This window comes from Salmo salar, unplaced genomic scaffold (genome assembly GCF_965601325.2).
Source record: "Salmo salar unplaced genomic scaffold, fSalSal1 ptg000432l, whole genome shotgun sequence".
NCBI classification, from domain to species: domain Eukaryota; kingdom Metazoa; phylum Chordata; class Actinopteri; order Salmoniformes; family Salmonidae; genus Salmo; species Salmo salar.
The window spans coordinates 2,488,875-2,500,000 of record NW_027675387.1 but is presented as its reverse complement, the minus strand read 5'-3'; the positions used below and the strand labels follow the sequence as shown (position 1 = coordinate 2,500,000).

Below are 11,126 nucleotides of genomic sequence, written 5' to 3'. Positions count from 1 at the left end.
GTCATGTTCAGTAAGACACACTGGAGCAACAATGTAGAATATCTCTCTAGTCATGTTCAGTAAGACACACTGGAGTAACAATGTAGAATATCTCTCTAGTCATGTTCAGTAAGACACACTGGAGCAGCAATGTAGAATATCTCTCTAGTCATGTTCAGTAAGACACTGGAGCAACAATGTAGAATATCTCTCTAATCATGTTCAGTAAGACACTGGAGCAACAATGTAGAATATCTCTCTAGTCATGTTCAGTAAGACACACTGGAGCAGCAATGTAGAATATCTCTCTAGTCATGAGATATAATATTATTATTATATCTAAATATTCATGACAATACACCACCTAAGTTAATAGTCATTAATATAATGAATCACCACACTGTGTTGTTAAAACTGGTTTCATTTACACATCATTGATATGGTTGTTATTTGGCTTCTTGGGCGACCCTGCTGACGTGAGTAACTACAGGCCCATTAGTATACTACCTGTAGTGTCGAAGGTTGTTGAAAAGTGTGTAGCAGAACAACTGATTTCCCACCTCAACAACAGCCCCTTCACATTACACTCCATGCAGTTTGGCTTCAGAGCGAAACACTCCACAGAAACGGCCAACTTCTTTCTTCTGGAAAATGTGAAGTCCAAGATGGACAAAGGGGGCGTTGTTGGGGCTGTGTTTCTGGACCTAAGGAAGGCTTTCGATACTGTTAACCATGAGATTCTCATCACAAAATTGTCCAAGTTCTACTTTTCCCCCGATGCCTTGAGATGGATGAAATCATACCTTGAAGGCAGAACTCAGTGTGTCAGAGTGAGCAATGAGCTGTCGCCCACTCTTAGTTATGATATGGGCGTGCCCCAAGGGTCAATACTGGGGCCCCTCCTGTTCAGCTTGTACAATAATGATCTGCCTTCCGTCTGCACTGGGTCTGAAGTTCAAATGTATGCAGATGATTCAGTGATATATGTGCATGCAAAGAGCAAACTACAAGCTGCACAAGAACTCACTACTGTAATGGTCCAGGTTACAAAGTGGCTCAGTGACTCGTGTTTGCATCTCAATGTGAAAAAAACTGTTTGCATGTTCATCACAAAGAGGGCAACAGATGCTACTGAGCCAGTTGTCTATGTGTCAGGGGAGAAGCTCCAGGTGGTATCTGATGCTACTGAACCAGATGTCTGTGTGTCAGGGGAGAAGCTCCAGGTGGTATCTGATTTTAAGTACCTTGGAATCATACTTGATTCCAACCTCTCTTTTAAAAAGCATGTGAAAAAGGTAATTCAAATAACCAAATTCAACCTAGCTAATTTCCGATTTATACGAAATTGTTTGACCACAGAGGTAGCAAGACTGTACTTCAAATCGATGATACTCCCCCACTTAACATACTGCTTGACTAGTTGGACCCAAGCTTGCTATACAACATTACAACCTATTCAGTCTGTCTACAAACAGGCTCTCAAAGTGCTCGATAGGAAGCCCAATAGCCATCATCACTGTTACATCCTCAGAAAGCATGAGCTCCTGAGTTGGGAAGATCTTGTGCAATACACCGACGCATGTCTTGTATTCAAGATCCTAAATGGCCTGGCTCCCCCTCCACTCAGTATTTTAGTTAAACAGAAAACCCAAACATATGGCAGCAGATCCACAAGGTCTGCCATGAGAGGTGACTGTATAGTTCCCTTAAGGAAAAGCACCTTTAGTAAATCTGCTTTCTCTGTGAGAGCTTCACATGTCTGGAATACACTGCCACCAGACACACATAACTGCACCACCTATCACACTTTCACAAAATGCATGAAGACATGGCTAAAGGTCAATCAGACTTGTGAACATAATCCCTAGCTGTGTATTGCCACTTTCCATGTTGTCTGTTGTCTGTAGCTTGTGAGGTGTGGAAACACTGTTGTTTTTATGGATTTTGTCTTGTTGCTTTTTGTCCTATGTTGCTCTGTCTGTATGCTACATCTTGCTTGTCCTATGTTACTCTGCGTGTGCTCACTGTTCAATGATTGTCTATATTGTAATTGTTTTTAATAACCTGCCCAGGGACTGCGGTTGAAAATTAGCCGGCTGGCTAAAACCGTCACTTTTACTGAAACGTTGATTAATGTGCACTGTCCCTGTAAAAATAAAATAAACTCAAACTCAAACTCTTGGTGTTTGTAAATATTGTAGAATGTTTATTTGTCAAATTCTTGACACAACAATCTGGTTTGTGTATAAACTCAATTCAACTGAATGAAATGATGTGCCAGATGTGACTAATAAAGGGTCATCAACCAGATGGAAGAAGAGAGGTGGAAATGTTTTAATATTGATCACAATATGACAGTACAGTAATAGATGGAAGAGAGGTGTAAATGTTTTAATATTGATCACAATATGACAGTACAGTAATAGATGGAAGAGAGGTGTAAATGTTTTAATATTGATCACAATATGACAGTACAGTAATAGATAGAAGAGAGGTGTAAATGTTTTAATATTGATCACAATATGACAGTACAGTAATAGATGGAAGAAGAGAGGTGGAAATGTTTTAATATTGATCACAATATGACAGTACAGTAATAGATGGAAGAAGAGAGGTGGAAATGTTTTAATATTGATCACAATATGGCTGTCACGACTTCTGCCGAAGTCGGTTGCTCTCCATTTGTTTTGTCTTGTTTTCCCACACACCTGGTTTCAATTCCCTCATTACATGTTGTATATTTCACCCTCTGTTTCCCCCATGTCCTTTTGGGAATTGTTTATTGTTGTCACAGTATCCAAAGAAAATTGTGCCCCTCCTCGGCCGGGCGGCGCTCGGCGGTCATCGTCGCCGGTCTACTAGCTGCCACCGATCTATGTTCTGTGTTCGTTGTGTTTTGTCTGTTTAAGTCCGCACCTGTTTCCTTTTCTGTAATTAGTAGGGGGGGTATTTAGTTTGTTCCTTTTGGTTTGTGTTTTGTGCGGGATTGTTTATTCGTCAGTGGGCAGGTCTGTGAACGTTCTGTGTTTTTGCACATTTTTCCCCAGCGGATTCTCGCTAGAGGAATGTTATATTTGCCGGGCTGCGCCCCGTGCGTATCTTTGTTTTCTCTGGGTCAACTGTGTTCCCGTGTGGTCTCTGGGCACACCCGATGCCCTCTTATTACGCCGAGTGGTTTTTTCGGTGCAATAAATATACCGTTCTATGGCAGTACTGGACTACGTCTCCGGCTTTTGACTCTGCCTTTTCCTCCTGCCGTACGGAATCGTGACAATTGTATATATATATTGTATGTGCCTCTGTTTCCCCCATGTCCTTTTGGGAATTGTTTATTGTATGTGCCTGTGCACTTGTTTTACTGGTGCGCGACGGGTTTTGTACGTATGTGTTTGTTGTTTTTGTATGCCGTTATTTTTATATATTAAACTGCTCCGCAGTCCGAACTCCGAACTGCTTAGCAAGTTCTGCTCTCCTGCGTCTGATTTACATTTTACATTTTAGTCATTTAGCAGACGCTCTTATCCAGAGCGACTTACAGTAGTGAATGCATACATTTAATTTCATGCATTTTTTTTGGTACTGGCCCCCCGTGGGAATCGAACCCACAACCCTGGCGTTGCACACACCATGCTGGCGTTACAAACACCATGCTCTACCAACTGAGCCACAGGACTTCCCTGGCACGAGTTATGCACCCCTTACAATGGCAGCACAGGAATAGATGGAAGAAGAGAGGTGGAAATGTTTTAATATTGATCACAATATGGCTGTACAGTAATAGATGGAAGAAGGCTGTACTGGTTATGTCTCTATGTTAGACACTCTGTTGTTATCTCCCATCAGTCAGTACTAGTTATGTTTCTATGTTAGACACTCTGTTGTTATCTCCCATCAGTCAGTACTGGTTATGTTTCTATGTTAGACACTCTGTTGTTATCTCCCATCAGTCAGTACTGGTTATGTTTCTATGTTAGACACTTCTCTTGTTTTGTATCGGTCCATGTTCTTCGTCATTAAACTCACTAACCACTTGATTCCTGACCCTGCGTCTATGTTACACTTTATGATCAGACACTAATCATTCTGTTATTACTACTGTATGATAGTGAGAGAACAGGACACTAATCATTCTGTTGTTACTACTGTATGATACTGAGAGAACAGGACACTAATCATTCTGTTGTTACTACTGTATGATACTGAGAGAACAGGACACTAATCATTCTGTTGTTACTACTGTATGATACTGAGAGAACAGGACACTAATCATTCTGTTGTTACTACTGTATGATACTGAGAGAACAGGACACTAATCATTCTGTTATTACTACTGTATGATACTGAGAGAACAGGACACTAATCATTCTGTTGTTACTACTGTATGATACTGAGAGATCAGGACACTAATCATTCTGTTGTTACTACTGTATGATAGTGAGAGAACAGGACACTAATCATTCTGTGTGTTACTACTGTATGATACTGAGAGATCAGGACACTAATCATTCTGTTGTTACTACTGTATGATACTGAGAGAACAGGACACTAATCATTCTGTTGTTACTACTGTATGATACTGAGAGAACAGGACACTAATCATTCTGTTGTTACTACTGTATGATACTGAGAGATCAGGACACTAATCATTCTGTTGTTACTACTGAAAGATACTGAGAGAACAGGACACTACTCATTCTGTTGTTACTACTGTATGATACTGAGAGAACAGGACACTAATCATTATGTGTGTTACTACTGTATGATACTGAGAGAACACGACACTACTCATTCTGTTGTTACTACTGTATGATAGTGAGAGATCAGGACACTAATCATTCTACGTTGTTACTACTGAAAGATACTGAGAGAACAGGACTATGGGTGCATCTCAACAATCTGAAGTGGCCTCCTCCTTTATCTGGACTCATCTGAAAACACAAGACAGGTCAAAGTAACATGGTGGCTTCCTACCTGGACATTACTTTCACCTGTCAAGTACTCTCATGTCAGTTGAGATGAAGGAAATTAGTTAAAACTCCACTGGAATGCCGTTGCAACTGGTTATTAGTGGGAAACTCATCTATCAATCCACTGGAACACCCCTCTAACTGGTTATTAGTGGGAAACTCATCTATCAATCCACTGGAACGCCCCTCTAACTGGTTATTAGTGGGAAACTCATCTATCAATCCACTGGAACGCCCCTCCACCTGGTTATTAGTGGGAAACTCATCTATCAATCCACTGGAACACCCCTCCACCTGGTTATTAGTGGGAAACTCATCTATCAATCCACTGGAACGCCCCTCCACCTGGTTATTAGTGGGAAACTCATCTATCAATCCACTGGAACGCCCCTCTAACTGGTTATTAGTGGGAAACTCATCTATCAATCCACTGGAACGCCCCTCCACCTGGTTATTAGTGGGAAACCCATCTATCAATCCACTGGAACGCCCCTCCACCTGGTTATTAGTGGGAAACTCATCTATCAATCCACTGGAACGCCCCTCCAACTGGTTATTAGTGGGAAACTCATCTATCAATCCACTGGAACGCCCCTCTAACTGGTTATTAGTGGGAAACTCATCTATCAATCCACTGGAACGCCCCTCTAACTGGTTATTAGTGGGAAACTCATCTTTCAATCCACTGGAACGCCCCTCCACCTGGTTATTAGTGGGAAACTCATCTATCAATCCACTGGAACGCCCCTCTAACTGGTTATTAGTGGGAAACTCATCTATCAATCCACTGGATGCCCCTCCACCTGGTTATTAGTGGGAAACTCATCTTTCAATCCACTGGAACGCCCCTCCACCTGGTTATTAGTGGGAAACTCATCTATCAATCCACTGGAACGCCCCTCTAACTGGTTATTAGTGGGAAACTCATCTATCAATCCACTGGATGCCCCTCCACCTGGTTATTAGTGGGAAACTCATCTTTCAATCCACTGGAACGCCCCTCCACCTGGTTATTAGTGGGAAACTCATCTATCAATCCACTGGAACGCCCCTCTAACTGGTTATTAGTGGGAAACTCATCTATCAATCCACTGGAACGCCCCTCCACCTGGTTATTAGTGGGAAACTCATCTATCAATCCACTGGAACGCCCCTCTAACTGGTTATTAGTGGGAAACTCATCTATCAATCCACTGGAACACCCCTCTAACTGGTTATTAGTGGGAAACGCATCTATCAATCCACTGGAACACCCCTCTAACTGGTTATTAGTGGGAGACTTGTCTATCATCTCTGAGCTCTGACTTCTCCCACATGCTGAACTCTAACTTCTCATACTAAAGACATTACCTCCATAACAGCATTGTCATTAGCTAAATGCAACAACAAAACAATATTTATAAAAACAGTCTATCAATATGGTTGTTGAACACTATAATGTATTAAGCAGCATGACAGCTGTCCTTTCAGTTTATGGTTGATGCAGCTTGTTTGCCAATATCCAATGTGTTCTCAACTAGTTCAAAACACATGAAGGCACACAACTCATTGCTTCCAGTTTACAAGTAGTATTTTCTGAGCTTCCTACTTGATATGAACACAGCATCAATAACAGGTTGGGCGAGTTCCTCTGCTCAGACGTTGCGGACTCCTGCCAGATCTTTCAACACCTGGATAGATGTTTTACGTATCAGCTTACCACATCATATGTTATAACAATCTGGTGCCTGACTGCACAGTCCAAGACGTGGCATGGAACCATTGGTTGATGCAACGTGTTGTGGAATATCTAATCAAAGGAAGAGAGACTGCAGATTATTTCAAACAACACTTTATTATAAGATTAGCTAAAACGGAGAATCAACTATCCACTCAACAGTGCATAGTTGAGAAGCTCAACGACCAGTGCCGGTTCAACGCTTTTATAAACAAGCACATCCTTTGTATATGTGGCAGTCAGCATATAGTGTGTAAAAGGTAATTAGTTGTCTGTGCAGACTTAACTTCTCTAGGGTAGGGGGCAGTATTTTCACGGCCGGATGAAAAACGTACCCAAATTAAATGGCCTACTACTCGGGCCCAGGAACTAGAATATGCATATCATTAGTAGATTTGGATAGAAAACACTCTGAAGTTTCTAAAACTGTTTGAATGGTGTCTGTAAGTATAACAGAACTCATATGGCAGTCAAAACCCTGAGACAAATCCTAACAGGAAGTGGAAATCTGATGTGTGGAATCACTTTCAAGCCTTTGCCTATGAAACAGACAGGGACTGGTTACTCATTTAGCACTTCCTAAGGCTTCCACTAGATGTCAACAGTCTTTACAAAGTGGTTTGAGTCTTCTCCGGTAAAAACAGACCGAACGAGAAGCCTGGAAACTTGGTCACAAGCGGATGGCCATTACTACTATGGCGCGCGTGCATGTGGGGACTGTTTTGTTCCGAAAGACAATGCAATCGTCCGCTTTGAATATTATTGAAGTTCTGATTGAAAAGGCCCTAAAGATTTATGCTATACAACGTTTGACATGTTTGAACGAACGTAAATAGATTTTTTTTGTACTTTTCGTGGTGACATGTTCCGCGCGCATCGTACATTTGGAGTAGCCTACAGAACGTGGAAACAACAAGGAGCTATTTCGACATAAATTGTGAACTTTATCGAACAAAACAACATTTGTTGTGGACCTGGGATTCCTGGAAGTGCCTTCTGATGAAGATTATCAAAGGTAAGTGAATATTTCTAATACTATTTATGATTGTAGATGGTTCCAAGATGGCGCTGGTCTGTATCGCCTAGCGTATTTTTCTGAGCACAGTACTCAGATTGTTGCAAAGTGTGATTTCCCAGTAAAGTTATTTTGAAATCTGGCAATGCGGTTGCATTCACGAGTTGTTAATCTATAATTCTTTGAATGACAATATTATATTTTACCAATGTTTTCGAATAGTAATTTTGTAAATTGTAGCGCTGATTCACCGGCGGTATTGGAGGCAAAATATTTTCTGAACATCATGCGCCAATGTAAAATGCTGTTTTTATATACTGCTCAAAAAAATAAAGGGAACACTTAAACAACACATCCTAGATCTGAATGAAAGAAATAATCTTATTAAATACTTTTTTCTTTACATAGTTGAATGTGCTGACAACAGAATCACACAAAAAAATCTATGGAAATCCAATTTATCAACCCATGGAGGTCTGGATTTGGAGTCACACTCAAAATTAAAGTGGAAAACCACACTACAGGCTGATCCAACTTTGATGTAATGTCCTTAACCTCTATGGGCTAGGTGGGACGCTAGCGTGCCACCCGTGGTGCACTCCATCAACAGCAGGTGCATTTCAAGAGCGGCAAATTTGAATCCAAATAAATGTCAAAATTCAAATTTTTCAAACATACAACTATTTTACACCCTTTGAAAGATAAACATCTCCTTAATCTAACCACGTTTTACGATTTCAAAAAGGTTTTACGGCGAAAGCATAAATTTAGAGTATGTTAGGACAGTACATTTACAAGAGTTGTGTGTAATGTTTTGTCAAGTCAAAGACAGGGTCACCAAAACCATAAAACCAGCTAAAATGATGCACTAACCTTTTACAATCTCCATCAGATGACACTCCTAGGACATTATGTTAGACAATGCATGCATTTTTAGTTCTATCAAGTTCATATTTATATCCAAAAACAGCGTTTTACTATGGCATTGATGTTGAGGAAATCGTTTCCCTCCAATAACCGGCAGTCAAGTCAGCGTCACAAATTAAATAATTAAAATTAGAAAACATTGGTAAAATATTATATTGTCATTTAAAGAATTATAGATTTACATCTCTTGAACGCAATCAACTTGCCAGATTTAAAAATAACCTTACTGGGAAATCACACTTTGCAATAATCTGAGCACTGCGCCCAGAAAAATACGCGTTGCGATACAGACTAGACGTCATGTTGGGGAGATCTAAAATCGAAAATACTATGTAAATAATCCATTACCTTTGATTCTCTTCATCAGATGTCACTTCCAGGTATCACAGGTCCATAACGAATGTAGTTTTGTTCAAAAAAGCTCATCATTTATGTCCAAAAATCTCCGTCTTGTTAGCACATGATCTAAGCCAGCCGGACTTCTCGTCATGAACGAGGGGAAAAAATATATTTCCGTTCGTTCAAACATGTCAAACGTTGTATAGCATAAATCATTAGGGCCTTTTTTAACCAGAACATGAATAATATTCAAGGTGGACGAATGCATACTCTTTTATAACGTATTGGAACGAGGGTACCCAACATGAACTCGCGCGCCAGGTGTCTAATGGGACATCATCGTTCCATGGCTCTTGTTCGGTCAGATCTCCCTCCAGAAGACTCAAAACACTTTGTAAAGGCTGGTGACATCTAGTGGAAGCAATAGGAAGTGCCAAAATATTCCTCAGCCCCTGTGTTTTTCAATGGGATAGGTTTAAAGGTAATACAACACATCAGGTATCCACTTCCTGTCAGAAAATGTCTCAGGGTTTTGCCTTACAAATGAGTTCTGTTATACTCAGCATTTGCACGTCTGGATAAAAAAAATGTACCCGATTTAATCTGGTTACTAATCCTACCCAGTAACTAGAATATGCATATACTTATTATATATGGATAGAAAACACTCTAAAGTTTCTAAAACTGTTTGAATGGTGTCTGTGAGTATAACAGAACTCATTTGGCAGGCAAAACCCTGAGACATTTTCTGACAGGAAGTGGATACCTGATGTGTTGTATTTCCTTTAAACCTATCCCATTGAAAAACACAGGGGCTGAGGAATATTTTGGCACTTCCTATTGCTTCCACTAGATGTCACCAGCCTTTACAAAGTGTTTTGAGTCTTCTGGAGGGAGATCTGACCGAACAAGAGCCATGGAACGATGATGGCCCATTAGACACCTGGCGCGCGAGTTCATGTTGGGTACCCTCGTTCCAATACGTTATAAAAGAGTATGCATTCGTCCACCTTGAATATTATTCATGTTCTGGTTAAAAAAGGCCCTAATGATTTATGCTATACAACGTTTGACATGTTTGAACGAACGGAAATATATTTTTTCCCCTCGTTCATGACGAGAAGTCCGGCTGGCTTAGATCATGTGCTAACAAGACGGAGATTTTTGGACATAAATGATGAGCTTTTTTGAACAAAACTACATTCGTTATGGACCTGTGATACCTGGAAGTGACATCTGATGAAGAGAATCAAAGGTAATGGATTATTTACATAGTATTTTCGATTTTAGATCTCCCCAACATGACGTCTAGTCTGTATCGCAACGCGTATTTTTCTGGGCGCAGTGCTCAGATTATTGCAAAGTGTGATTTCCCAGTAAGGTTATTTTTAAATCTGGCAAGTTGATTGCGTTCAAGAGATGTAAATCTATAATTCTTTAAATGACAATATAATATTTTACCAATGTTTTCTAATTTTAATTATTTAATTTGTGACGCTGACTTGACTGCCGGTTATTGGAGGGAAACGATTTCCTCAACATCAATGCCATAGTAAAACGCTGTTTTTGGATATAAATATGAACTTGATAGAACTAAAAATGCATGCATTGTCTAACATAATGTCCTAGGAGTGTCATCTGATGGAGATTGTAAAAGGTTAGTGCATCATTTTAGCTGGTTTTATGGTTTTGGTGACCCTGTCTTTGAATTGACAAAACATTACACACAACTCTTGTAAATGTACTGTCCTAACATACTCTAAATTTATGCTTTCGCCGTAAAACCTTTTTGAAATCGTAAAACGTGGTTAGATTAAGGAGATGTTTATCTTTCAAAGGGTGTAAAATAGTTGTATGTTTGAAAAATTTGAATTTTGACATTTATTTGGATTCAAATTTGCCGCTCTTGAAATGCACCTGCTGTTGATGGAGTGCACCACGGGTGGCACGCTAGCGTCCCACCTAGCCCATAGAGGTTAAACCATGTGAAGAGATGGCGTGATTAATGGGGAACCAATTATTTGTCTCCACAATGTCTGTGCGCAAGTTACTCCCTTCAGTGAGCTTGTCCAAGAGTGGAGTCAAGAGGGGGTTTACTTGAGATGGGAGTATCTAGAGTTGACAATTGATTTATGCCATTGGATGAGTTGGTGTTTTTGTACTATGAGGTACCAGGAACGAG

General features: G+C 40.3%; 1 protein-coding gene across 1 annotated transcript in view; it reads left to right on the top strand.

Annotated features, from left to right (window-relative positions):
- Positions 1–2,155, top strand: part of LOC145850367 (NLR family CARD domain-containing protein 3-like) — a 28,602-nt gene extending 26,447 nt beyond the window's left edge. The window contains exon 11 of the mRNA XM_082971889.1: positions 1–2,155. This exon is cut by the window's left edge and continues 1,210 nt beyond it. The gene's annotated coding sequence lies outside the window, so the exon portion shown is untranslated.
- The last annotated feature ends 8,971 nt before the right edge of the window (positions 2,156–11,126 follow it).